The following is a 15,258-nucleotide window of genomic DNA, read 5'->3' as shown; positions in this document are numbered from 1 at the left end:
TGCCGTAAGCCAACAAGAAGGCAGCCGACCAACAGATTGATCAGCAAGTTTACGGTGAATGGTGTTTGTAGGGTTATGAGAGTTAAAGTGAAGTGGCACCGTTTCATTGGCTGTGTATAAATTCATTGACTTGAATATTTTGGACTATAACCTTTGATACATGAAAGTGTTGTATGATCTATTCAGTCGGATCACTGTATACCTGTTTCACATTGAAAATATACTTATTTTCTAGAGATCTTGTTGGATGATATTGGCATTGATGTGGTCTAGGGGGCAGAGTTCAGTTTAAATTAGCTTTTCTAAATACAAATAAACAGTTCATCACAAAAACAGAATCGGGGTCAACAGTAAGCTTAGTTCAATATATTGGTTTGCTCCTATGTGATACAGCCTTTAATATGAGACAGAGAATATATGACTGTATTGAAGCGAATATAATATTCTGATCTCAAAATGTGTATATAGCACATGTAGAGCTTAAATTGGGTTTAGTAGCAAGTTATACTTTCAGGCACAGCCACATCTTTCTTGGTCCATAGAGCAGGTGTTCCCAACCTGTCTGGTCAGGTCACAAGAGAAATCTGAGGATGGCAGGTTGATAAATGGGATTTAAATGGGAGCAATTAAGAAAACCAACAGTAAAATCTGCTATTTTCTTGTGAAACACTGGGCAGTTTTACCTCTTTAGGCCGCAATATATCATTCAAATGAAACATTGTGATATCACTTTTTGGTTGAACTGCTAACAACTCACAGACAAACCATAAGCAACCTCTGACGAGGCATCACAGTTAGACAGACATTGCTGTATTTTTAGGGTCAGAAGCCTAAAAACACTTAATTACAGTAAATGTTGATATATTTTCTGCAGCAGAGCACCTTGCGGCAAACTCCTTTCCTTTCAGGGTGATTGACAGTTTGAGGGTAGTGGGGCAGAGATCATTAAACAAGACACGCATTAAGGCAAACCTCCTGGCACCTTGAGCTTCACCAGCTGTAGGTTGGATTAGAAGGCCTGGCTCTGAGGCTTTATTAAAAGTGTTTGATTCATCAATGGGGAGAGCTTGGTGGTGTATGGCACACCACGATGAGAGCCTGTGTTGTGTGTGTGTGAACAAAATCAAAGCAAATGTCTTCTTGATTAGCCCTTAAAAAACAGTTCAAACAAGCTTGCAGTTCGGCCTTAAATGCTTGTTTCCATCCTCCTGGATTTGAACTAAGTTTAAAGTTTTTCTAGTAAGTAAATCAAGCACAAAAGGACTGAATTTTGAGGGGAAAGTTTTCTGATGCTTCAAGTGCAAGTGTGATTAACAGAGCTTTCCCACAGTTTAATGTTCTCATATTCCAATCACATCTTGACAGAACACCCAGACACATGCGTTACAAAACAGATAACAGTCACATGATATGAGGAGACAGTTGGCGAGAGGTTCATGGGTCGTAACTGTCATTCAGTGTCCTTCAGCAGGACTACTGAAGCTCTGTGCTGGTGGGATGCCAAGAGAAAAGAGTGTTTCCCCAGAGGAATCAATAACGCGTCACATTACATTTTTGGATCAGGGTGTAATGAAACTTGGTTCAGGGTAATCAGAATTCCTGAGCCGTCTTTCCCAGAGTTGATGAGATCAGTTGTTGAGGTGAGCTGTGACCAGAGTAATAAATTGTATGATATTCTAAATATCTTGTACATTTAAAACAGTCTCATTTCCATTCAGCTGTCATCAAATTATTTAGAGCTGATGGTATTTTATGATTCGAAGTTGCTGGACTAAAATATAAGAAACAGAGGCACAAAAAGATGGAGGAAGAATGCATTTTGGTCCAAAAAGCACTTGAAATGATCCATCATTTGTGAATTTATAACAAATACTGTGCACACATGATATACACATTTAAAAACAGATACAGGTAACTTACATAATTTGTTGACAAATGTGTTTACCACCTACTATCTTTTTTACTGGTTGTTATTAAATGCTAGTCAGTTAGTAGTGGACAAGTACATGCTGTTGTCAGGAAAACTGGGTCCTATCAAGTCAAAACTTCATTCCTAAAAAACTAAATCAGAATCAGAATACCTTTTCCTCAAGAGTTTTAATGATTCAGTCAAATTAGTTGCAAATGTGTGTCTGGTGCAGAAAAACACCGACAATTTTATTTTTCAAAATTGAAAACATTTTCTAGTTTAGTTTAAATAAGTTTAGTTTCACATAAAAAAGAGACCTGATTTTGTTGAAATTTGGAGGTATGATGCACTTTGGTACTGCCTTCACATCTATAAATGTACTGTTGCAATTTAGAATTTTGAACTGAGAGCATTTTGAACTTGTTGTTGACTGGCTCAAAGAGTCTGCATAATTTGTGGAGGAATTAAAAGTGCTAAGTGGAGTGTTCTTGTAAACAAACAAAAGTTCTGTTTACATTCAGTGTTTCTCACCAAAAAGCATTGTGTGTATCCTTGAGGTCCAAAAAAACCTGAATGTATTTTTTTCCTCATAAAACATTTACAAGCCGATTTTTATAATACTGCAAATTGTGCATTTTTTACATCCAAATTTAAAACTAAAAACTAATTTGTTTCAAGCCTACCTCAGCCTTTGCTTGCTCAGTTGAGTTTAGTGTAGATTAGTCTGACAATTAAAACATAACATGTAGCTGTTTTAAAAATCTCAAGGACAGCATTCAAATTGTAGTTCTTGCAGAATTATTGTAGCGTTGAGGCACTGAGCGGCTGAAGTGGGGTCGACCAGTACAAGAAGCGTGTGGATTGAGGGACACATGGCGTTTGGCTGCAGGAACAGTGACTTGTTTCAGTCCAGGGGATCCTGTTTCTCTCACAGAATACCAACCGATCAGAGCTCTGGGAAAAGAGCACTATATATATCATGAGAGAAACGCCAATGTTGTCCAACATTAGTCTCTCTCTGTGTCTCACAGCTTGACCCGCAGCCTCCTGCTGTCAAGTGAAGTCAAAATAAGTCAGCGGAGATCCATTTGTACAGCGGGACATGCACTGAAAGAATAGCTGGAAGGTGCTTTCACAGAACCCATTCCCATGAGAGCAAGTGAAGACAAGCATAAGAGGCTCAGAGACAGATGAGTATAAAAAGGGAAAAGTCTGTATTAGAAAACATGTGACTCTTAGTTACTTTATTTTGAAGTGTAGAAAGGGATACCATTTCCTGAATATTCGTGAGAAGTTCTTAAATCTTTAAAGCAGCTGTCACACCAAACATTCAGTGTCAGCTCAAACATTTCGGTCAGGATGTTATACCGTATGTATCACTGGATAAAACACACTGTAGATAGCCGTTCCATTATCTTTATGCTGCATTTTATTGCTGACACACAGCCTTTTTCCCAAGGTGCATCACTGCAGAAACAGCTTTACTCCAGGTGCATAAATAATTCCCATATATATATATTTAAGTCTGTGCTGGACTGAGAGGCTACAGTGTGATTTGCTGCAGCAGACACAGCCACGGCTCATATCTGTGAAAGTGTAAAAGTCAGTAATGCTTGTACTGCATCAGAACACCATGGAGTATTAGTGTTGCCTGCACTGCATTAAAAACTGTCAGCAGGGGGTGATAGCTGGGGGCTCAAATTTTATGAGTGAAAATGCAACATGGTGAAAGTCAAAAGGAGTATAGCTGCAAAAACCAAATAACTAAATGTTTTTCTTTGAACTGGCTTTGAAGTTTACATTAGTCCTTTACATACTTGTTAAAATCCAATAACCTGCTCAGTCAGACAGCATTGAAGCGAATATAATCTTAATCTTATAATAAAGTATTTTTTTTGTAAATGTATCTGTTCTTCTTAGATCAAATTTTAAACACATTCATAGATGGTTTGAAATGACATTTGGATTATGTCTGCATTTACTGTTTTCACTCCCCAAGCAACACTTCACATGCTGTGACATGAAAAACAAAAAAGGAGGGAACTAGAAAGAGACTATCAGCAAATACAAAGGGTTTGTGCCTCTTCTCATGAGACTGTTCTGCGTCACTAGAAAGGAGATGGTACAATAAGGAGACAAGGGTTCTATTGAAAGAACACAACACTATATTTTCTGACTCCAAAATTGAAATTTATATAAAAAGGGTTTTCAGGGACAAAATGAATGCTGGGCAAACCCTCCAACAAAGGACGAGTGGACTGCAATTATCAACAAAATAAACTAACAAAAGTGATTTGCATCTTAAGACTACGATATGAACAATATGTAAAATGCTGAAAAGAATGGACTATATATATATATATATATATATATATATATATATATATATATATATATATATATGGCCTATAAGATGTAACCCATTACATGTCGAAAGACCCTGTTCATGTATAAGTATTGTGTTGCTCATGTCAATCCACTTTAGCTTGAAAATATTGCTAAAAATTAAGTTGTAAAAAAATTGATCGGCTACTGCCATCTAAGAATACCTCATAAAAACTAGGATGCCCTCCAGATTTCCATACAGATTTGCATTTGCTATTGTACAAGTTTGACTTCATGTCATTTGAAAAAACAAGTACAAGAATGGCGACAAGATACCGACAATTTGGAAATTATAATGCATGTGGTATTGCAGTAAAAGCAGTCAAACTTTATGTGCAAGTAAGTGTAACAATATAGAGATCACACTGAGAGTAAATGGGAAAGCAAACGTTCCGTGCTGCACTATCATTCATCAAACAAATTAGGAAATACATTGATGATATTGCTCCTTAATGATGCAGAACATAACAAAAACTACGACTCCTTATTGACTGTGATACGCATTGAAACGTTTGCCTTTGTGCACTAATTATGAAGAAGCAACTTGTTACCAGAAAACTTAAGTCACCAGAACAGACTTTTAACCCTGGCTGACTTTTCATTTCCTGATGCCAATAATGTTCGTCATCCACATTGCTGGGATTTGCCAGTGCGTCATCACCCTTAATTTAGTGCTGATGTTCTATGTTAAATATATAACAAGGGCCCACTGAACTCAGATTCCTCTGCAAGCTGTTTGACGGAACCAATGCTTTCCATGATGCAGCAGATGAAGTCCCAAGCTGCTGCTGGCTGGTCTGGATGTCAGATTACCAACACTTAAAAGTTCTTGTCTACTTAAAAATGTATTCTTTGAGACAATGTTTTTACAATTAAAACAATATAAAGTTTTGTAAGTAATAAACTAGATAGTAATCATCATGATAGAGTTTGCAAAATGACGAGAAAAAATAACCACCCTCACATAAGAATATTCAGTTTTGGGTCAATAAGTTACAGTTGGTCTGGGGTCAGAGGTCACAATTTTGTAGTCTTTGTAATTCTGGAAGGTAAATCAAATGTTGCATTTAAGCAGCCGACTAGAGTTGGCTTAGCACAAAGACTGGAAACAGGTAGCCTGGCTCTATCCAAAGGTAACCAAATCTGTCTATTAGCACCTCTAAAGCTCGCTAATTAACACATTGTTGTTTACTGGGGGTTATGTGCCAGACTATTTCTTGGCTTAACTTCCAGAAATCGTCACCACTAGGTTGCCAGCAGAGACTCCAGACTCCCGTAAAGCCACAACTGTATTTACACGTCAATTTATTATTTAATTTTTTAAACAAATGAGATTAAACAAATGAGATATAACATCTTAATCAGTGAGCTTTGGAGGTGCTGGCAGGTGGATTTGTTACCTTTTGAAAGAGCTATTCTAGCTGTTTCCCCCTGTTTCCAGTTTTTATGCTAAGCTAAGCTAACCAGCTGCTGGCTCTAACCTTATATTTACCAGACAGATGCTTGAGTGGTATCAGTCTTCCCAGCTAACTCTCTGCAAGAAATTTCCTAACTTGTTGAACTATTCCTTTAACAACAAAGTATCAACAGGTAGGGTGTTATTATCACCTTCTTAGCACATTAGATTATGTTAGTAACTACTGAACTAACAGAACAAGTTTGCTAAATTGCATGCAAGCAAAGAGTAGCTTGTTCTCTATGGGTATAGCTTAGCTTAGCTTGCTTTGTAGCTCTATATTATGTAAAGGAAATCTTTACAGAGTTCTGTATCATGCCATCCTCAACATGAACCAGCTCTATTTCTGCTATTTTTGCAGCTATTTCTGCACTGTATTCTCAACAGGGACTCAGCTTTGGTTGTAAAATTCTTGGCATATGTAACACGATTGGATAAAGTGACACAGGTGGCAGCCTGACGCTAAATATGCACCAGAGAAAAAAATAAAACATACCAAAGAGCCCTGCTGCGAACGCTCCTCTTTAAGCTTAAGCCTCCATTGTTGCCCCTCTCTGTGTTTGCTGTTGCTATGGAAATGGACCCAGCTTAGATGAGAGGGCTTTGCATAGCTCTGTGACTTTGCCTGGCTTTTGCATTCACTAAATGACAGGGTCAATTATCAGTCTATTTTCTGATGACCCACTAACATTTTCCCTGCTCCCTCTTATTTAAGAGAAGTGAGGCATGTTAAGAGCAAACAGGAACAGAAAAGGAAAGGACAGGAGTGTTACAGGGGTGAGAAAAATCAGTGTCGCACCCTGTGACAGTTAATTTACTTACTTTGGCCTGGACAACACTGTACAGATTTGGGAAATGTCTTAAATGGGCGTGATTTGTACAGAGTGGGATTGTGTTTGGCAGAAGTGCTGCAGTGTCAGTATGGGACGAGGCCCAGGGCTCGACAGCACATAGTGTCGGTGAGGGTGCATTACACCCATCTGCCAAGATGACTCATAAGCAGTGCAGGGGGCCAAAGCCACAATAGTGCTTCAGAGTTTGGTGTCCATGTTGTGAAGGATGAACTGCAGCTTTGGGCAGCCCATCCTGAAAGCATAGTGCTTTTATTTCAAAACAACCTTGCATCCTCTCTTTTTTCATCTTTCTACCTGAATCACAGGTTTGCAGAGACCTTTATGCACAATATGTTACATCTAGGCACAAAAACTAACTCTACAGCTAATTAATTTACAGTCTAATTCTGAAGGAGCTGGCTTGAAGGAAATGTTAATTTTTTCGCCTGATGTACACTCTGCACTGATGACTCATTCTGTATCTTGGTACAAGACAATGCACCGATACTTGGCCAAAAAAACTGAATCGCAGCACTGTTTGTACAATTGAAGTACACTGATTTTTTTTTTAAAGAAAACATGAGTCAGCTCACTGGGAAATGTTGTTTTGCTGCTTGGAAGCAGCACAGCCACTGAATATTAACAAATCTGGAGAAAGAGCCAGAGAACTGCATTATTATCCTCCATTTTCACATGTCGGGGTTACCTTGGGACAAACTATCCCTTGTGGTAAATGCGATGTACCAGGCCTATGTTTTTTTAATAGTAGTCCTGTAGTTTTTCATATTTTAGGTTTTGACTTCCTATTCCTCCCTGTTTTGGTCAGTTTTGGTTACATTGTAGTTTAGAGTCTTCAGAGGTGTTTTTTTCTATATATATATAAAAACTTTGTCCTTCACCCTCCGCGGGTGGTCTCATCCTTCGAGCTCGGGTCCTCTACCAGAGGCCTGGGAGCTTGAGGGTTCTGCGCAGTATTTTTGCTGTTCCCAGTACTGCGCTCTTCTGGACCGAGATGTCTGGTGTTCTTCCAGGGATCTGCTGTAGCCACTCCTCCAATTTGGGGGTCACTGCCCCGAGTGCTCCAATGACCACGGGCACCACTGTTGCCTTCACCTTCCAGGCCTTCTCCAGCTCTTCTCTGAGCCCTTGGTACTTCTCTAGTTTCTCATGTTCCTTTTTCCTGATGTTGCCATCGCTTGGTATCGCCACATCAACCACAACGGCTTTCCTCTGTTGTTTGTCAACCACCACGATGTCAGGCTGGTTCGCCATTACCATTCTGTCAGTCTGGATCTGGAAGTCCCACAGGATCTTGGCTCGGTCATTCTCTACCACCTTTGGAGGTGTTTCCCACTTTGACCTCGGGGTTTCCAGTCCATACTCAGTGCAGATGTTCCTGTACACTATGCCAGCTACTTGGTTATGGCGCTCCATGTATGCTTTTCCTGCCAGCATCTTACACCCTGCAGTTATGTGCTGGATTGTCTCAGGGGCCTCTTTGCACAGCCTACACCTTGGGTCTTGTCTGGTGTGGTAGATCTGGGCCTCTATTGCTCTGGTGCTCAGGGCCTGCTCCTGTGCAGCCATGATGAGTGCCTCTGTGCTGTCCTTCAATCCAGCCCGCTGTAGCCATTGGTAGGACTTCTTGATATCAGCCACTTCAGTTATGTTCGGTGGTACATCCCATGTAGGGGTTTGTCCTCCCATGATGGTCCTTCCTCCAGCACGTCTTCCTCTGTTCTCCATTGCCTGAGACATTCCCTGAGCACGTCATCTGTTGGGGCCTTATCTTGGATGTACTTGTGGATCTTGGATGTTTCATCCTGGATAGTGGCTCTCACACTCACTAGTCCACGGCCGCCTTCCTTACGGCTAGCGTACAGTCTCAGGGTGCTGGATTTGGGATGGAACCCTCCATGCATGGTGAGGAGCTTTCGCGTCTTAACGTCTGTGGTCTGTATCTCCTCCTTTGGCCATCTTATTATTCCCGCAGGGTATCTGATCACTGGCAGGGCGTAGCTGTTTATTGCCTGGGCTTTGTTCTTGCCATTGAGCTGACTTCTTAGGACTTGCCTTACTCGTTGGAGGTATTTGGCCGTTGCCGTCTTCCTTGTTGCCTCTTCGAGGTTGCCATTTCCCTGTGGTATTCCAAGGTACTTGTAGCCATCCTCAATGTCTGCTATTGTTCCTTCTGGGAGTGAGACCCCTTCTGTGTGGACTACCTTCCCTCTCTTTGTCACCATTCGACTGCACTTCTCAAGCCCGAATGACATCCCAATGTCAGAGCTGTAGATCCTGGTGGTGTGGATCAGTGAGTCGATGTCCCGCTCGCTCTTAGCGTATAGCTTGATGTCATCCATGTAGAGGAGGTGACTGATGGTGGCCCTGTTCCTGAGTCGATATCCATAGCCAGTCTTGTTGATTATTTGGCTGAGGGGGTTCAGACCTATGCAGAACAGCAGTGGGGACAGAGCATCTCCTTGGTATATGCCACATTTGATGGATACTTGTGCAAGTGGCTTACCATTGGCCTCAAGAGTGGTTTTCCACAGCCTCATCGAGTTCGCAATGAAGTCCCTTAGAGTCCTGTTGATGTTGTACATCTCTAAGCATTCAGTGATCCATGTGTGCGGCATTGAGTCATATGCTTTCTTGTAATCAATCCAGGCAGTGCACAGGTTGGTGTGTCGGGCTCTGCAGTCTTGGGTGACTGTTCTGTCAACAACCATATATATATATATATATATATATATATATATATATATATATATATTAGCAATGGATCACATACCCACTTATGGGGTTGCTTGTGGTGATGAACACACAGATAATTATCACCTGACTCTACGGAGATTTTGAGCACCTTACAGCTCATAGTTTTGGTTTTCTTTACTGTTTTGGTTCACTCTCATCCTCTAAATGTATCATTTCCAGACACAGCAGCTGTTTTCAGTGAAAAAACTCTAACTGTAAACTACCTGCCCAGCACCAAACAGCAGACAGACACAGCGAGAGACTAGCAGGTGAACATAGTGGAGCATTTAGCAGCTAAAGAGTCAGAAGTTAGTGGAGACCAAAAACAGAGCTAAGTATTGGACTAACATTCATCAGGAGGCCAAAAACACAACACCAAACAAATGCTAATGTTGCTCCATATCTCCTGGATGTGTAAATAAGCAACTGTTTGCTAACATGATCACCATTTTGAATTAGAAGGTGATAATGTCAGTGTTGTGTATACAGCTTGTTTCTGCTGCCCCCAAGTGGCCAAAAAAACAAAACAGTTACTGCAGGTTTAAAGATCCTGCACTCCCACACAAGTGTTTTCAATATTTGTGGCTGATTAGACCTCCACTCGGGTTGAAGGGTGGAGCTACAATATGCTGGGAATTACACAGTGTGTAATTTCTATGTACTAATAATGAATACGGTTTAAGTTGTCCCACAGTAACAAGTTCAACAAAACTAACAGGAAAGTCAGAGTGACGTCAATGAAGCTCAGTCTGTACACACCCGCACAGTCCTGAGTAGAGGTCTAATCATGGAAAATAGGTGAAAACACCTGTTTGGGTGTACCATGGCTGTGTAGAGTAGCTTACTAAAACATCCACAAATTTATTCTTTTTAACATTGGGCTTCAGTCTAAAGCCATGTTTGGACACGATTAATATTACAATGGGAGGTGGGTAATAAATTACAAGAGCTGGTTCTGTAATAGAAAATAAATGACAGAAAACAATGTGACCTTCATCTCTGGTGGGCTTCATATTAGTACTATTTATTGCTAATTTAGAGGTGATACAACATATATAATATTTATATTATAAGAGCCAAACCAGAATCACCTATTTTGTGAGGTCTATCCTTTTTCTTTTATTGAGTTGACTGATGTTAATGAGCGATCTAGCAGGTTATCAAAATCCTTTTCTACTTCTTCCATTATCACACTGTGCACTGAGATGATGAAGCAGCAAATTGGAGCTGTAATTATTAGTGGTGTGGGGGATGAAAAATCACAGACATCTGAGCTCCAGATGGGATTAAAATCACTGACCAGCTCAGGTAATATTGAAATCACCACACTTCCCCATGAGAAAGGAAGCTAAAGCTGTATATATACTGCTAGATTATGAGATCTTGATCCCCCATAATAGTACGCCAACAAAATGCTTCAGGACATTATAGATGCACAAACTCCAATAATTGCTCATTATAAACAAATCACATCTACTGGTTTGTTTGTAAATCAAATACAGCCCACCTAATTGATTTGCATTATCCTGGAGATTATGGCACTCAATAGCCTGCTGTCATAAAGTCGATACTCTAATTACAGCTTAGACATTTGACTTGTAAATAGCCCAGGGTGTGACTCATCGGACAGCTTATTGAGGAGGTTGCTGGGCAACTGGACTGGAGGCAGCCTACAGGGGCAACAAGGTACAAGGAAGCAAAGCTAAGCCTACATTTAATGATCATTTTTAACATTTTTTGATAATACAAATGTTGCATCCACAGAGAAGTTCCCTGGATGAAGACATTTAAAGGGATATTAAGGATTCTATAGTGTCTCAAATCCATACTGCATACTAATTCTAAGTAGAAAAGTGATAAAATTAAGTATAATCCAGTTTAAAAAACCCTTGATTTTTGAGTGTGCTGCTGATGTACACTCTTCTCCCACAATGCAATGCACAAAGAAAATGGCGGAGCTGCTCATTGCTTATCAAATTAAAAAGTAATTGTGGATGGTGCTGAAACAGCTCCGTATTGCATCATTTCCTGTTAGTATAAAATACCAAAATATGTTACTAACTTGTATACTAACTGCAAAAACAGTATACTAGAAAGCAAAGTATACTATAAAAGAAAGCATAAGGTGGCCTGTAATGGACACAAGACAATCTCTTAGCATTATTAAAATCATCTATTCTTCCGTTTGACTTGATTTTCATCCCTTTTAGCACTTGATACAAACACAAAAAAATATACGGACAAAAATGTGTTTGCAAGCATCCAGGGATATTCATATGGCCCACAATGCATACACACACACATTCAAATTCATGTACTGTATGCATATATGTATACACACCTGGCTACACCTGCTCTGATCCACAGAGCACACATGCTCACACACACACACACACACACACACAACTCTCCATTAAACGCTGTGCCTTTGTATTGCCACAGTCAGTGATGTGGCCCTCTATCCTGCAGGTCATGTAGGACAGAAGTGGCTGGAGGTGGTGACGAGACCCAGCCTCCTTGCTGACTCAGGCTTTCTCTGAACACTGTGCTCACTTACTGTGAATTTCCCATTTAAGTTCATTTAAACATTTCATTTTGGAATATAGGACAAATCTGCTGCATCTTGTGATTTAGCCTGATAGGTGGAAAGTACCTCTAACACTTAAATGAAACTTTGGCCGCTGAAGGATAAATGCAGCAGACTACAGTACAGTTCCTCGGCAGGATGTGGTCCAACACCACTAGGCAACGTCTCAGCTCCTTCTCCTCGCTTCTACTGTGCAGGGGATCGGGTAACTGCTAATTTTAGCCCGGGGTTTGTTGGCCACTGGACAGATTGGATTACAGGCAAAAAGGAGGGGACGCAACAGTCATTAGTTGGGGAGATAATGAGGACTATCATAATATTTCTACTTCATTTGAGACTTGATATTTTATGTCCCTAAAGACCAGGGAGGGTTTTTCTAAAAGAGCCCGTGCAACCACTGATTTTTTGAACTCAAGCTCAGACACAAAAACACAGAGGAGGAAAATGAGTTGGGCATCAGACCAGCCAGTGCAGAGGGGCAACTTATGTCAGCATATGGAGAATCACATTTCATGTCCTTTCAATAGTTGTTGAGATATTTCTGTCAAAACCACAAATGTCAGCCTGCCGGTGGTGCTAGAGGAAAAGTCAGAGGTTCACCAAAGTAAGTCGGCTTCATCCTCTGGGAACCATGAATATCTGTAAAAACATTCACAGCAATCCATCCTGTTGAGATGTTTCAGTCAGGACCAAAGTGGTGGACCGACCAATATCGGCATCCGTATAGCCACGCTGCTACCATGGCTGTAAAATATTATAATATTATTTCCGTTACCTGCCATTTAATGATGTATCTTCGACTGTAATTTAATTGTAGGATTTAAAAGTTTACATTCTATACAGTTTGGTTACAAAATAGAGGTGACTGTGATGATGATATTCTTCATTTCATTTAATCAAGAGAATTACACACTTACTGACTACTGAGACAATACATGAATCAATGATAACTTGACTGATGCCTTAAATGCAACCTTTTCAACAGAGTTAATCTTTCAGTCGGAGGCAGTATGTGTGTATTTTGAGGGTAAAGTGACAGCATGTGGACTAGCTGATGAATGCTGTGACCCTGTAATCCTCTACTGTCAATCCTCTGTCACTACACAGACGGATGGACAGACTGGGAATGCACCGGTGAATGAATGAGTGCATGCTGATGCTGACTTTTTTTTTTTTTTTTTTTTTTTTTTAGGGGTTTGCTGTGTATCTGAAAGGGAACTTGCTAAAAACACGACATAATCTAGAAGCTAATCTGTCTGAGCGTCATCTCAGGCAAGCTGTCTGCAGGCCACTAATATAATGATCTATTTGACATACAGTAAACTACACCATGGCAGATTGGAAGTGCAAAACACACTCATGTTTTAGAAAATATGTTCCCAAAAATACAATGGTTAATGGGAAAATATGAAAAAATAAAATGCCCAATTACAAACCAAAATGAACAGAATTCAGGCTGTTTTAACTAAAGAATGGTCACGCATCAAAACTAGCCCCAAAAGTTTTATACACACATGAGTATTCAAGAATAGCTAAAACATTTTGCAATGGAGACATTGCAGCATCATGCAGAGTCCAAAGGCTCCAAAAGGCCACTCCCAAAAATAAAAAAGTGCTGCCCTCTGCTGGCTGAACAGACCTAAGGGTCCCACTGAAGACCCCTCTAATCTCTGCGCAATAATTAAAACAAAGGCAATGTTAATATCATAACGTGCTATTAAGATGGACACTGGATGGACAGAGACTTTGTGGTAAAAGAAAACACAAACAAAAGAAACTATTGCATAAAAATAAATACAATTTATATAACTGTCAAATGTTTTTAATCTTTTTGTTTATGTCCAGAGTTAACAAGAGAGTGATTCTATGCTTTCAGCCTTATTGCCTTTTGGTGAAGGTAAAATGTCATCAATATCATCTAAGACATGATTACATAACATATGTTGCAAAAATAGACTGTACAAGATACCTGCTCTGAAACTAAAACCAAAATTTAAGTAAAAACTTGAAACTGAAATTACTCGAAAAAATGAAACCCAAATCTCAAAACCCACACTGAAAACTAACTAAATTTAAACTGAAATTTAAAAAAAAATATATCACTGCAACCTGTATGTACATTTTTTTCTGTCTAGGCTACAACAATCTATTTAGTATAGGCTGCAAACAGGGTACACTGTACTGTACTGTACTTATCAAAGTAATGAGCCATAAACCTCCTGGTATCAACACCAGATTTATCTGCTCAATATTCCTGCAGAAATGTACCTCGATGTTGTGCAGTGTTGGCCAAAATGCCTCAAAATCCAGCGTATATGACTTAAGAAGCTTGTAATAGCTCTGAAAGTGTCATTTATGAATGCCTATGAATAGTTGCAGGACTATTAGGAATGTTTTCTTTACGTGTTTATGAATCAACTTCCACAAGAGCAACACGTCGTACAGCAGCACAAACAGTGGAATAAGTGACCATATTAGGAAGAAGCCATGTGGGTCTGGGGTTTGATAATACCATTTGTTGAAAAAGTGAAGTTTTTGTGCCCCATATTGCTGTTACTCACTTATAATTAAACATTATTTTGATTTGACAGCTATTATGCTTTTTTTGTCAGTCGGTGCATGTGTGTGTAAATGTTTGGGATGAAGCAGAGAGGATCGCAGTGGCTTCTAGGTGATTCGTCTTCTTCCCTGGTGGCCCTTGTGGTGACAGATCATTCCAGCTATTCACACCTTCCTACCATCGGATCTGTCTGGAGCTGCTCTGTCATGCTAGGCACACAGGACCGCTTAGAGGGGCGGAGTGGGAGCAGGAACAGAGGATCAGATTTTGAAATTGGGAAAGAGATCTGGATGTTTTCAAAATGTTGCGTAATCAGGGGAAAATTCAGAAAGATAGATGTCAAATGAAAGGATCAGATCAATTGAAATAAAAAAGTGGTCCAAACATAAATCAAACCACTTTCTATCAGTCGGAACACCCAGACAGTGGCATGCTCTAACAAATTCAGTTTCACAGGGAACATATTTAGCAGCTCTGGCAGCATTAGTACAGTGGTGATGTGAAGAGGATGCAAATTTGTTTCATGTGTTGCTCATTTTATCTGTTTAGGTAATTGCAGAGCTTTTCCTGGTACAATTTATTTTCTGTTCCTCTTGTTGTCCCCTATCTGCCAAATCGCAGGTTTAGGTAATAAAATGGAATATTTCTAGAATAACATAACATAACAGCATGGTGTAACATTGCCTAAAATATGATTACAGATACTGGATATAACTCTAGGGAATACCTTAGTGGTGAAAGAAAAAGAAGAATCAGATGCAACCAAAAAACTGA

General features: G+C 39.8%; 2 protein-coding genes across 2 annotated transcripts in view; one reads left to right on the top strand and one right to left on the bottom strand.

Annotated features, from left to right (window-relative positions):
* LOC122872385 (epithelial cell-transforming sequence 2 oncogene-like) overlaps window positions 1–15,258 on the bottom strand; it is an 86,936-nt gene that overhangs the window by 2,526 nt on the left and 69,152 nt on the right. The gene's annotated exons all lie outside the window — the stretch shown is intronic.
* The window catches only part of filip1l (filamin A interacting protein 1-like), a 74,451-nt gene that overhangs the window by 1,768 nt on the left and 57,425 nt on the right, over window positions 1–15,258 (top strand). The window lies entirely within an intron of this gene.

Source organism: Siniperca chuatsi, linkage group LG24 (genome assembly GCF_020085105.1).
Source record: "Siniperca chuatsi isolate FFG_IHB_CAS linkage group LG24, ASM2008510v1, whole genome shotgun sequence".
NCBI classification, from domain to species: Eukaryota; Metazoa; Chordata; class Actinopteri; order Centrarchiformes; family Sinipercidae; genus Siniperca; species Siniperca chuatsi.
Note: the sequence above shows the minus strand (reverse complement) of the source record. Positions and strands in the feature narration are given on the sequence as shown.